The 11,824-nt window shown below is 37.8% G+C and overlaps 1 pseudogene; it reads left to right on the top strand.

Moving 5' to 3' along the window:
* The first annotated feature begins 342 nt into the window (after nucleotides 1-342).
* LOC147393398 (zinc finger CCCH domain-containing protein 27-like) lies at nucleotides 343-9,049 on the top strand (annotated as a pseudogene).
* The last annotated feature ends 2,775 nt before the right edge of the window (nucleotides 9,050-11,824 follow it).

Raw genomic sequence — 11,824 nt, 5'->3', positions numbered from 1 at the left:
CTTCTAAGGTTTTGTCTTCCTCGGTTTCAGTCATAGATGATGAACCATTAGAGATATGAAATTTGAGGATTCCTTCTTAACTAGATACCTCGTTAAGAATCTCAAACCTCTAACAAAGGCTAACTCTGTGATTCTTGCAGAATATGTGGCAACCTTGTTAAGGAAGGACAAACCTAACAAAGAGCCACAAAATCTTTGTTCTAAGAATTTAGTTGAATTTTTGGGTCGGGATATGGAATTTTTTGTTCCACAATTATTCTAGACCCTAAAAAATGTTCAATTGGAACACCAGTTGATAGTTTGGATGCTATTAAGCAAGTTGAACCATCTCCGTCTCTTATTATGGAAGATCCGATAAAACTGAAAAATCCGTCTTCAAGGCCAGAGGGGATTTCTCCTTCTAGTCATGTAAGTGATATGGAGGACAAAGAAGTGAGTGATAGTGACGATGACGATCAGAAACATAAGCACAAGAGGTGGGGAACCCAGTCTGAGTCTTTTGACAAAGATGTAAAAGGACAACTTCTAAGGAAGCCAAAAAGAAAACATAACAAATCTATTGAAAATGGGCAGATGTTCCTGGAAAGTGATCCTCAGCAAGTGAAAACTGGAAAGAGTGTAATTCGATTCCTTTAGAGAGAGATCACTATACAAAGTTTGTAAGAAAACATCCTGGTTTGGCACAATTACTCCAACCTACTTTTGATTCTAATTTGCAGATGAGAGTAAACCAGGCATTTCGTGGTGACTCTCATTTTGATTTATCTACATCATTTAGTCGCCGTCCTACAGATAGAGGAAGTGCGAGGAGTTCTGGACCCTGGCGTCAATATGATTCAAAGTTCAGCTCTGTTGAAACACTTGATTTTGTATCACATATGAGTCCACATGTGGCTACCTTGCCTAATCTGTATGCAAGAAGGGGGTTGAAACCATTTGGGTTAATTTCGGAGATGCCCAATGGGGGTATGGACATACTCTATTGATTTGGTTTCCAAGGAACGGTTGGACCACCATTCAATCAATCATTGAGTATTGGCATGCCCCATAAACGCTACAAAGGCTTCAAGTAGCATAGTTTTTGTTTGAGAGGAGATATGTGCCCAATGGAGCATGGTGTAAATCAAACTGTTGTCGAAGTTGTCTAGATCCTCTCACAGTTCAATATCTCGGTTCACTTCCAAGTACACACCTAATGGAGACACAAACTGGTATAGAGTCTCTACCTTTGACTAGTGCTCCTAGCAAATCTTTACATAGTAAGAGTAGCAAGCCTGGAATAACTGATGATGGTTTAGGATTGAACAGAGTGTTATCTGCTTCTATTGGTCTTGGTGAAGCTGGTTTACATGATCTTGATCAGCCATTGTGGAATAATGACCATCCTGGAACATTGAGTGTACTCATAAGAAATTTTTCACCCAAGGTTGATAATGTTGGATCCATATGGAATGTTGATCTTGGCATAATCATTGCCTTTGTTGTCAGCTCACAGAGTACAAGATTCTCTGTCTGCGAATGGATTGGGACTTCTGAGAATGAATTGGGCATAATGGAAAAACTTGATAGTACGAAATCAATAGTAACCAAAAACAAGTAGAGAGAAGAGAATAAATAGAGAAAATGAAGTAGTGTTGAAGGATTAGAGAATGAGAGGAGTGTGGCTCGGTGCAGTAGAGACGTGAAAAAGAAGCAACAAAAAAATTCATTTAAAAGTGTAGTAAGGCTAAGCTTACTAACTTAGTAAGATTCAAATCTGGCTAAGGGTATTGATCCATAAAGTAGAGCGTGAATACATACATACACTAGGTGAAAATTGAAAAATTCGACAGAAAAATTTGACGGGCAAAGACCCACAAATTTTAGAAACTGAATTTTGATGGTCTAGGACCATCGAAGTTCTTGATGTTCCCAAATTTGATGGCTTAGAGCTGTCGAATTTCTCCCATCCTTCATTAATTTGACACTTTCGGCTTGTCGAAAAATATAATTTGACAATGAAAAATTCGACCCCTTGGTCTGTCAAATTTTATGAAATTTGACGGCCCAGGGCCATCAAATTTGAGCTTTTTCACATTGTGATATATACCAAAAAAAAAAAAATTGGGGTGTAGTTGATACTATTTTTGCCCCTTAAATCAAAACCCACATAGGAAAACCCGAAGACAAGCAAGACACATGCAAGTAAATATCAAAAGGCAAAATATATATATTGACATTTGACAAGGACATGTATATATTCATGAAACTCAAGTCTTCACCAAGTAAATTTTGAAACCACAAAGTCAATAAAAAAAAATATATCCAAATGACTCAACCTACGTCAAGAAAATAGAAGTATCGATAGAAAAGTCCATCTTCACCAAAAGTATATCATGTACTAGTCAAGGGGATCAAAAATGCATCATTGTCAGCTACACATTCAATAATGCATCCTTGAGGGGGCATCTATAGCCATAAATTTTTTAAAGAAACCTTGCAACTCTATAAATTATCAAAAAGTCCCTAAAATAAAATGTGACCCTATACATTTTAGTTAAGACCCATTGACTGAGACAAACCTCATATGATTTAAAACAAAGTTAAGTGATCCGCATATTAAATGTTGAGCCCCATACCCAATTAAATGTGACCTACCAACAATCCATAAAATCCTTAAAATTAGATTTGGACAAATTTAGCATTTAAACAAACCAATCAAAGCTCTTTAAGTTAGGGCATAATTAGAAATTAAAACTATCTTTAAGTCTATAAATAACAAAGGCTCCTTCATTAGAAGGCAATCTGGGTACTTTCTCTCAAAAGATAGATATTCCCCCTCTAAGAAGAAGAAATTTTCAAATCCTCTTCCAAAAACAAAGCAAAACTCTTCAAGAGACTCATACTCTAATTAAAGAGAAAAAAAAGAAAATCAAGCTTAAAACTCTTCTTTGGAAGCCAAAAAAACCTTCTCAACCAATAATGCGCTAATCCCAAAGAGAAGAAAATCTACAGATGCCTCTAAGAAAATCAAACACAAATAAGGCCACCATCAAAACAACATTTTCAACCGATCACGCTCGAAACCTGGAGTAAAAAAAACTACACACGCCATCTTTATTTTTATACTTGACTATTAATTAGAAGAAAACACTAAGATCTGTAATCTCCATTTTTTATCAAAATCAATATAAAATCATTCGCGATCTTGTTTCATAAATCTTGAGATAGATCTTTCAAATTTATTATTGATTTTGTTGATTTTGATGAAAGTGATGATACAAATCTCAATATTTTTCTCTAATTAACAGTCAAGTAAAAAAATAAAGATGATGTGTGGAGCTTTCTTCTCTCCGGGCTTTGCGCGTGATCGACTGAGAAAGTTGCTTTGACGATGATTTTGTTTGTGTTTGATCTTATGTAGAGGCTTCTATATATTTTCTTCTCTTCGGACTTCGCATTTTATCTGTTGAGAAAAATTTCTTGATTTTTGAAGAAGGGTTTTAGGCTTGCTCTTCTCTTTAATCGAAGTTTGAGTCTTTTGAAGAGCTTTGTTTTATCTCTAAAGGAGGGCTTGAGAGCTTCTTCTTCTCTAAAAGGAGAGCTTCTATCTTCTGAGAGAAAGTGATCGACATCGATAATGACAAAATCGCTTTTAAACCACATAATGTTAATGATGATAATTCGGGTTCAAACTTCTCCACTCCAAAAATTTCATTGCATGCTTTCAAGGGTTCTACTCGGCCTAACATTATGCGAATTACAAGCACTCTACAGGGTCGACCTATTTTTGTACCTGTGTTAGCTCTTTAAAGATTTTACCATTGAAAGTGATGCTTCCGACAATGGTCTCGATGCGATTCTTTTGCACGAAGGTTGTCGTATCGCGTATTTCAGCAAGACCCTTTCTGGTAAAGCTTTGAATCTTTCAATTTATACGAGGAAATGTTTGTTATTGTCACGCAGTGCAGAAATGGCGTCATTACTTATTGGGCCACCACTTTCAAATTTATACGAATCATCGGAGTCTTAAGTATTTTTTGGAGCAACGTCTTTCTTCCATTGAGCAACAAAAATGGTTATCGAAGTTATTGGGATATGATTATACAATTTTATATCGTCCCAAATCCGCAAATAGGCTGCAAATGCTTTATCTTGAGTTTTTGAATCTTCCCACGTCTTTGTTCTTTCTTCACCTATTTTTTCTAGCATTCAGGATATTGTTCGGGAGTGTCATTTTGATCCTTCTATGAGTACTATTATTAAGGCCATTCAAAATTTCTCCTCTCCTAAGAGTATTATTCATATGTTGATGGCATCCTACGCTATAAAGGTTGTATTGTGGTTGTTCCTTCTTCTGATTGGTGTTCGAAACTACTACATGAATTTCATACTACTCCAACCGGTGGTCATACTGGTTTCTTGCGTACTTATAAACAACTGCAACATAATTTCTATTGGCCTAGAATGAAGGGAGCAACTAAATCATATGTTGTTCAATGTAATATTTGTCAACAAAATAAGATGGGAGCTATCTTGCCTCCTAGTCTTCTTAATCCCTTGCCAACCCCAATGATGTTTCGATGGATTTATCTTTAGAATTTATTGTTGGTTGCCCTTTTCCAATGGGAAGACTATTATTTTGGTGGTTGTCGATCCTATTGAAATATGCCCATTTTACTACCCTTTCGCATCCTTATATCACAGCTACTATTGCCGATGTTTTTGTACGGGATATTGTTTGTTTGCATGGGATGCCTTATACTATCGTTAGTGATCACGACCCCATTTTTTTAAAGTAACTTTTGGGAAGTATTTTTTGCACTGCAAGACACCCAATTGTGTTATAGTTCAGCCTATCATCCTCAAACGGACGGTCAAATCGATGTTACCAATCACACTTTGGAATGTTACCTTCGTTGTTTCGCAGGTCAAAAACCTTCGGCTTGGACATGTTGGTTACCTTGTGCCGAATGGTGGTACAACACCAACTTTCATTCTGCAATTAAGATGACCCCATTTCAGGCTATGTATAGTCAGTCACCCACCACCCTCCATCTCAACTTGCCTTAGTAATACTATTGACGTTCATGCAGTTGATATTGCCTTATGGTAGCGTGATAATACCATCCAACTTTTAAAGGATCATCTTCAGAAGGCTCAAGCTCGTATGAAATTGTATACAGGTGGTAATTGCACCGATTTTAGTTTTGAGATCAATGATTGGGTCTACTTACGATTGCAACCATATTGCTAGTCCACAGCTACTTCTTCATCTTTTTCAAAATTCTCACCTCCCTTTCATGTGCCTTTTCGAATTACTATTAAGATTGGTCATGTTTCCTATAAGTTGGAAATTCCTGTGGGGTATTGAATTCACCCAGTTTTTCATGTCTCTGCTTTGAAGATAAAGTTAGGTGCCAATGTTACTTCCAATCCAAACTTATCAATTCATGCCAATGTTTTTTATTGGGTACCTGAGAAAATTCTTGATCGTGGCTTATTCAAGTAAAACAATCATGTTGTCACTCGTTGGCTCATAAAGTGCAAGGATCATTTGGTGGAGGAAGCTAATTGGGAAGATTATGATGCTTTCAATACTCGCTTTTCAGATTTTCCAGTTTGAGGACAAACAATGATTCATGGGGGGTCGGATGTTAGGAAACCGATATATTTAGAACATACAGGTAGACACCCCATTTTTGCATCCGCCTGATTAATCAAGTCGTCAACCCGATCGCAAAGGTTCCCAATGATGGATGTCTATTCCAATGCTTTATTTTGTTACCAGATATGTTTCAGAAATCCGGATAAGGTATCTCGAACTGACAAAACTTAGAAACCACGCTACGCTAGGAAAATACGACCCCAGAAACATAGAAATCATCATCTTGCAAACCAAAAAGAAGCTTCACGATAAAAATCACTAAAAATGATTAAATTACCAAAATACCCCTAACCTCAAAACAACCCTAGAGCCTACGTTACGCTTAGAAAAACTCTCTCAAACACATAAAATAACAAATCGGAACCAAATAAATCATTTCACCAATTTTAACAAAATTTGACAAAATTACGAAAATGCCCCTCATAAAGTTCACAATAATTTCACATAAAAATTTTCATAAATGACACAAACCAACATTCTCATTGAATTCCTTACGAAAAACTGATTCTGAAACATCCTAGAACATTAAAAATTGACTTGAAACGTGAAAAGTCCTCTCCGGGGGTAAAACGGTAATTTCACAATTTTCATAATTAAAAAATTCGAAATTAATAAATAAAACATTAAATAATTAAAGTGAAACATTAATGAAATTAATTTAAAAAGTTGAACCTAAAAAATCGATTAATTGGACTCTCAGGCAAAATTGTTGAGGGTTCGTGGGATATTTCTTTAAGGACCCCTCCATTTGGGAGTCCAAAAAATTAAAGATATAATAGAAAGGGGTTCTCCAAAAATTTAAAATCAATCAAGCAAGACTAAATTCAAGATATTAAAGTCAATCAAATAAGACCAAAGTCAAAATTAAAGTCAATTAAGCAAGACTAGAGTCAAGTATTAAAGTCAATCTCATAAGACTAAAGTCAAAACCCTAATCTAAACTAATCGAGTCAATCTCATAAGACTAAGGTCAAAACCCCAAATCAAAACCCTAATCTAATCAAGTCAATCTCATAAGACCAAGGTCAAAACCCTAAATCAAAACCCTAATCAAGTCAATCTCATAAGACTAAAGTCAAAACCCTAAAACCCTAAAATCCTAAAGACTAAATCAAAACCCTAATTGAAACCCTAAAAGAAACCCTAATCAAACCCTAATGCTTCTAAAAACTTTATAAATAGGAGCCTCCACACCCTATTTTCGGATCAAAGAAGAAACCCTAGAAAAAGTAGGTGAAGAAGCCTCCACAACCTCCCCAAAACCCTAATTTTGGAGCCCCAACTCCTTCCCTAACACCCATACTCCGATTTTAGCCTAAAAAACACCTAGAAACCTTTCAAAAATACCCCAAAAATCCACCACAAATTCAAAGCATCCAGATCCAAGAAGGAGACACTTTGCCTCGGAGATCAGAAATCAGATCCGGAGACAAAACAAAGCAAGGAGTACGGTACAAGGAACTGTTTTTCAGATCTGAGGGAATAGTACTTTTGCAGATCGAAGGTAAGGTTTTTTTATTATTTTTTAATCTAGGTTTTATCATTAGCGATGTAGTTATATTTGGAATAAGTAGAGACCGGCATTGGCCGGGCGGGGTTGGTGCCTAACACCTTCCAACCCCGTAACATGATCTCCGGATTCAGATTTCTATAGTAGATTAGTTCCTTTTTATCCATTTTAGAGTCAGTTTGGTTCCTAGATCACAATAACTAGGTGGCGACTCCCAAACCTCAAGGGTCAAAAGCGGATCCGCGCACCCCACGGATCGAGGGCGCTTTCAACTATTATTAGAGAGTCCTAATTTAGGAAGCTGCTTTTAGAAAGTCCTAATTTTATTCATTGTTTGTTTAGAAAATTCAATCAAAGTAGAAGTCTGGTTAGGAAGTTTAATCATGGTAGAACTATGTTTATTTTTTTATATAAGGATTCTATTGTAATCTTTGGAGGGAGTTCAATAGTAAAATTTTGATATTTACGCAGTTAATCCCCAATTGAAAGGATTATTGGTGGTTGATCCCCAATCAAATGGTCAAATTTTTTCAAGGAGTCTAACATTTTATAGACTGTTTCTGATTACCCTAATCAAGGAGATGGCTTTGGATAATTGAGAAATAAATTGAGGATTGGTATGAAGGAGAAGATACTCAACTTCACCCATATCTCCTTTCAAACCAATATTCTTGGTGCCATAGCCAATAAGGTTAGGAGGCCCAGCTCTTTCCTTCTCCAAAACTAGTTTAGCAAAGAAGTTGATCTCTTCTTCTTCCATCCTATCTATTATCTCCTTTGAGACACCATGGTTAACCACCTTAAAGAAACCATAGTCTTCACTTGCTTTCACAATGAGTTATGATACTTGGGACCTCTTTTGTGAGAGATCGATGTTCGGAATGTTATAATCAAATTCATGTGGCCCATTGACCTACACAGTTTTAATAATTTCACTTGCCAAGGATTCTATATATATTAGGGATGTCAATATTAAAGATGATTCCCAATCTCATTAGAATTAGAAATATACTCTTTTAAGTTTAGTATGACACATTAATGGATAAGAATCTTCCTAAGAGAGGATCTCTAAGCCCTCTATCTCCATTTATGTAAGAGGATCAACACCCCATAATAGACTAATAGTGAGAGATGCACATAATATACTCGTAGGATGTAGAACGTTGTGATATCCATAACTCACAAGAATCCTATTAGAGAGGAGAGAGAAGGTGGGTCTAGAAATTGAAGAACTCAATTGGGGTTTGTCAATGATCATGTTCAAGATCTTTAGCCTTAATTCAAAGAGCTTTCCATTTGCATTCTCTTTGACCCAAAATTATAGCTTCTAATTTTATTTGATTGCTTCTTTCCATACTTGTAATTACCATATACAAATATGGAATTATGCATATATATAGATGAAATGGACTCACCACTGAAGGTGTGATGGTTTTTCAAACTCTCTCATGGTATCAAGAGACAATACAAATTAAGATCCTTCTCACGATCCTCTTTTCCTTTCCATGGCTACTGAACCCTCCTCCACTCTTCTCCCTTTCAATACCCTCATCCACATTGTTTCAATCTAACTATCCTCTTCCAACTATCTCCTATGGAAAAGCTAATTGCTTCCCCTATTAGAAAGTCAAGAACTAATTAGCTATGTGGGTGCAACTATAGAAATCCCACCTCGTTTCACCCCTGAAAATTCTCAGACACCAAACATCAAACATGTGGCATGGAAACATACTGATCAATGCCTCCTTAGCCTTCTATTGTCCTCCCTAATTGAGAAGGCCATGGCTGAAGTTGTGGGACTCTCCACTTCACGTGAGGTGTGGGTTGCCTTGGAAAACACCTTCAGCCACCGCTCCAAAGCCTCTGAAATCCGTCTCATGGATTACTTGTAACTGATGAAAAGAGGCAGCAGATCTGTTTCGGAGTATGCACGCTCCTTCAAGGCCCTCTGCGATCAACTCCATGCAATCAGACGACCCGTCAATGGCACTGATAAAGTGCACTGGTTCCTCGAAGGTCTGGGCTCGAAATTCTCGAGCTTCTCCATGGCCCAAATGGCCCTCACTCCTTTGCCTTGTTTCACAGATCTTGTGCCAAAAGCAGAGAGCTTTGAGCTCTTTCAAAAATCATTGGAGTTGGCTGCACCTTCTCCTGTAGCATTCATAATCACCAATCGCAACCTCGCAATCAACCGACTCAAACTAGCGGCAATGGACGAGGACAGGGACACTCCTCTGGCAGACGACCCCCGCGCTGCCAAATATGCCACATTGAGGGTCATTATGCTGACCGATGCCGACAATGGTATGAACGCCATGGTCATGTCCCTAAGGCTCAACTCGTCGAAGCCCTTAATGCATCGTGTTCCATTTCAGGAAATGAGGCCTTGTATTGGTTTTTAGATATAGGGGCCTCAGCCCATATGACTCCAGCCCAATCCTTCTTGGACCAGTCCACTTCTTATACAGGTAAGGATTGTGTTATTGCTGGGAATGGTGCGTCTATACCCATTACCCACACTGGTAAACTTTCCCATTCCCCTGATTTTCAACTATTAGACGTTTTGGTTGTCCCTAAAATCATCAAAAATATTTTGTCCATTAGTAAATTAACGACTGATTTTCCATTATCCGTTATGTTTACTAATAATCTTTTTACTATTCAGAATCACCAAACAAGAAGAGTGGTGGCAACTGGTAAACGAGATGGTGGCCTATATGTGTTAGAACGCGAAAATTCGACTTTTATTTCTGTCCTGAAAAATAAGTCTCTTCATGCTTCATATGATTTATGGCATGCTCGCCTTGGACATGTAAATCATTCTGTTATTTCTTTTCTGAATAAAAAATGACAGCTTTATCTTACTTCTTTATTGCCATCTCCTACGTTATGTAATACAGGTCAAATTGCAAAGAATCACCATTTGCCCTATTCTTGTACTGAACATCAATCTTCAAAAGTGTTAAAGATCTTATTCATTGCGATCTATGGGGCTCATCTCCTGTAAAGTCAAATTCGGGTTTCACATACTATGTTTTATTTATTGTCGATTATTCTCGTTTCACTTGGCTTTATCTATTGAAATTGAAATCTAGCTTCTTTAACACCTTTATTCAATTTCAAAATTTTGTTGAAAATCAATATTCCGCACGTATAAAAAAATTTCAAAGTGACAGTGGTACAAAATTCACTAGCAACTGCTTTAAAACACACCTTCATTCGTCTGGCATTCATCATCAACTCTCTTGTCCTCATACACCTGCACCAAATGGTCATGCAGAAAGGAAACACTGTCATGTACCTAAAACAGTTCTAGCCCTCCTTTTTCATTCTCACATTCCCACACACTTCCACTGCGGCCTGCATCATTAACCGTTTGCCCATACCGCTTCTCGGAGGTAAGTCATCTTTTCAACTTCTATATGGTTCCTTTCCTAATTATGAAAACTTTCATTCATTTGGTTGTCGTGTTTATCCTTGTTTACATGATTACATGACTAACAAGTTTTCTCCTCGTAGCATCCCTTGCATTTTTATGGATTATCATTTATCTTATAAAGGTTTTCGTTGTCTTGACCCCACCACTTCCAGACTCTATATTACCCGCCATGCCCAATTTGACGAAAACTATTTTCCCTTTCAACATACTTGCCAAGCCCAATCCATATCCTCTCTCCAAATCTCAAATTTTCTAGAACCAAGTCTTCCTCCCACCGACATGCCCCTACCTTCCCCTGCATCACACTCCCGACATATTCCTCAATCCAAATCCACCTTGTGTATTATTTGTACTGGATGAGTCTTTACAGGCAGTTGATTCTTATACAGGACCATCTTCGTCACACTCGGACTTCAGATCGGGTTCTCCGGAGCCCATTACCACTGATCGCACTCCTGTTGCAGCTGTTCCATTAGGTTCTCATCATATGCTCACACGAGCTAAAACCGACATCTTCAAACAACGCCACCCGGCACATCTTAGCTTTGTGGGTTCCTCTGGACTTCTTTCTGCTCTTCTTGCAACCACTGAGCCTAAAGGATTCAAATCTGCTGCTAAAACTCCTACTTGGCTTGCTGCCATGGACGAAGAAGTTCAAGTTTTGCAAAACAATCGTACCTGGATTTTGGTTCCTCGGCCTCCCAACACCAACATTGTGGGTTCCAAATGGGTGTTTTGAACCAAATACTTGCCCGACGGGTCTATCGAACGTCTCAAAGCCCGTCTTGTAGCCAAGGGATACACACAAGTACCTGGTCTTAACTATACTAACACTTTTAGCCCTGTCATCAAGGCTACCATAGTTCATGTTGTCCTCTCTCTTTGTTGTGACCAACAAATCGCCCCTTCGTCAACTTAATGTCAAAAATGTGTTTCTCAATGGTCATCTCAGTGAACATGTTTATATGGAGCAACCCCTTGGGTACATTGACCCTCGTTTTCCCAATCATGTATGTCAGTTGCAGAAAGCTCTCTATGGTCTAAAGCAAGCTCCTCGTGCCTGGTTCCAGCGCCTCAGCTATTTTCTCATTCGACTTGGTTTTTATTCCAGTCGTGCAGACACGTCACTATTTGTTTTTCATAAGCACTCTGATATAATCTATCTGCTCCTCTATGTTGATGACATCATTATTATAGGCAACAACTCATCTCTTCTTCACAGATTTAC

This window comes from Akebia trifoliata, chromosome 10 (assembly GCF_017979445.1).
Source record: "Akebia trifoliata isolate Shusen 1 chromosome 10, ASM1797944v1, whole genome shotgun sequence".
Lineage (NCBI taxonomy): Eukaryota > Viridiplantae > Streptophyta > Magnoliopsida > Ranunculales > Lardizabalaceae > Akebia > Akebia trifoliata.
Note: the sequence above shows the minus strand (reverse complement) of the source record. Positions and strands in the feature narration are given on the sequence as shown.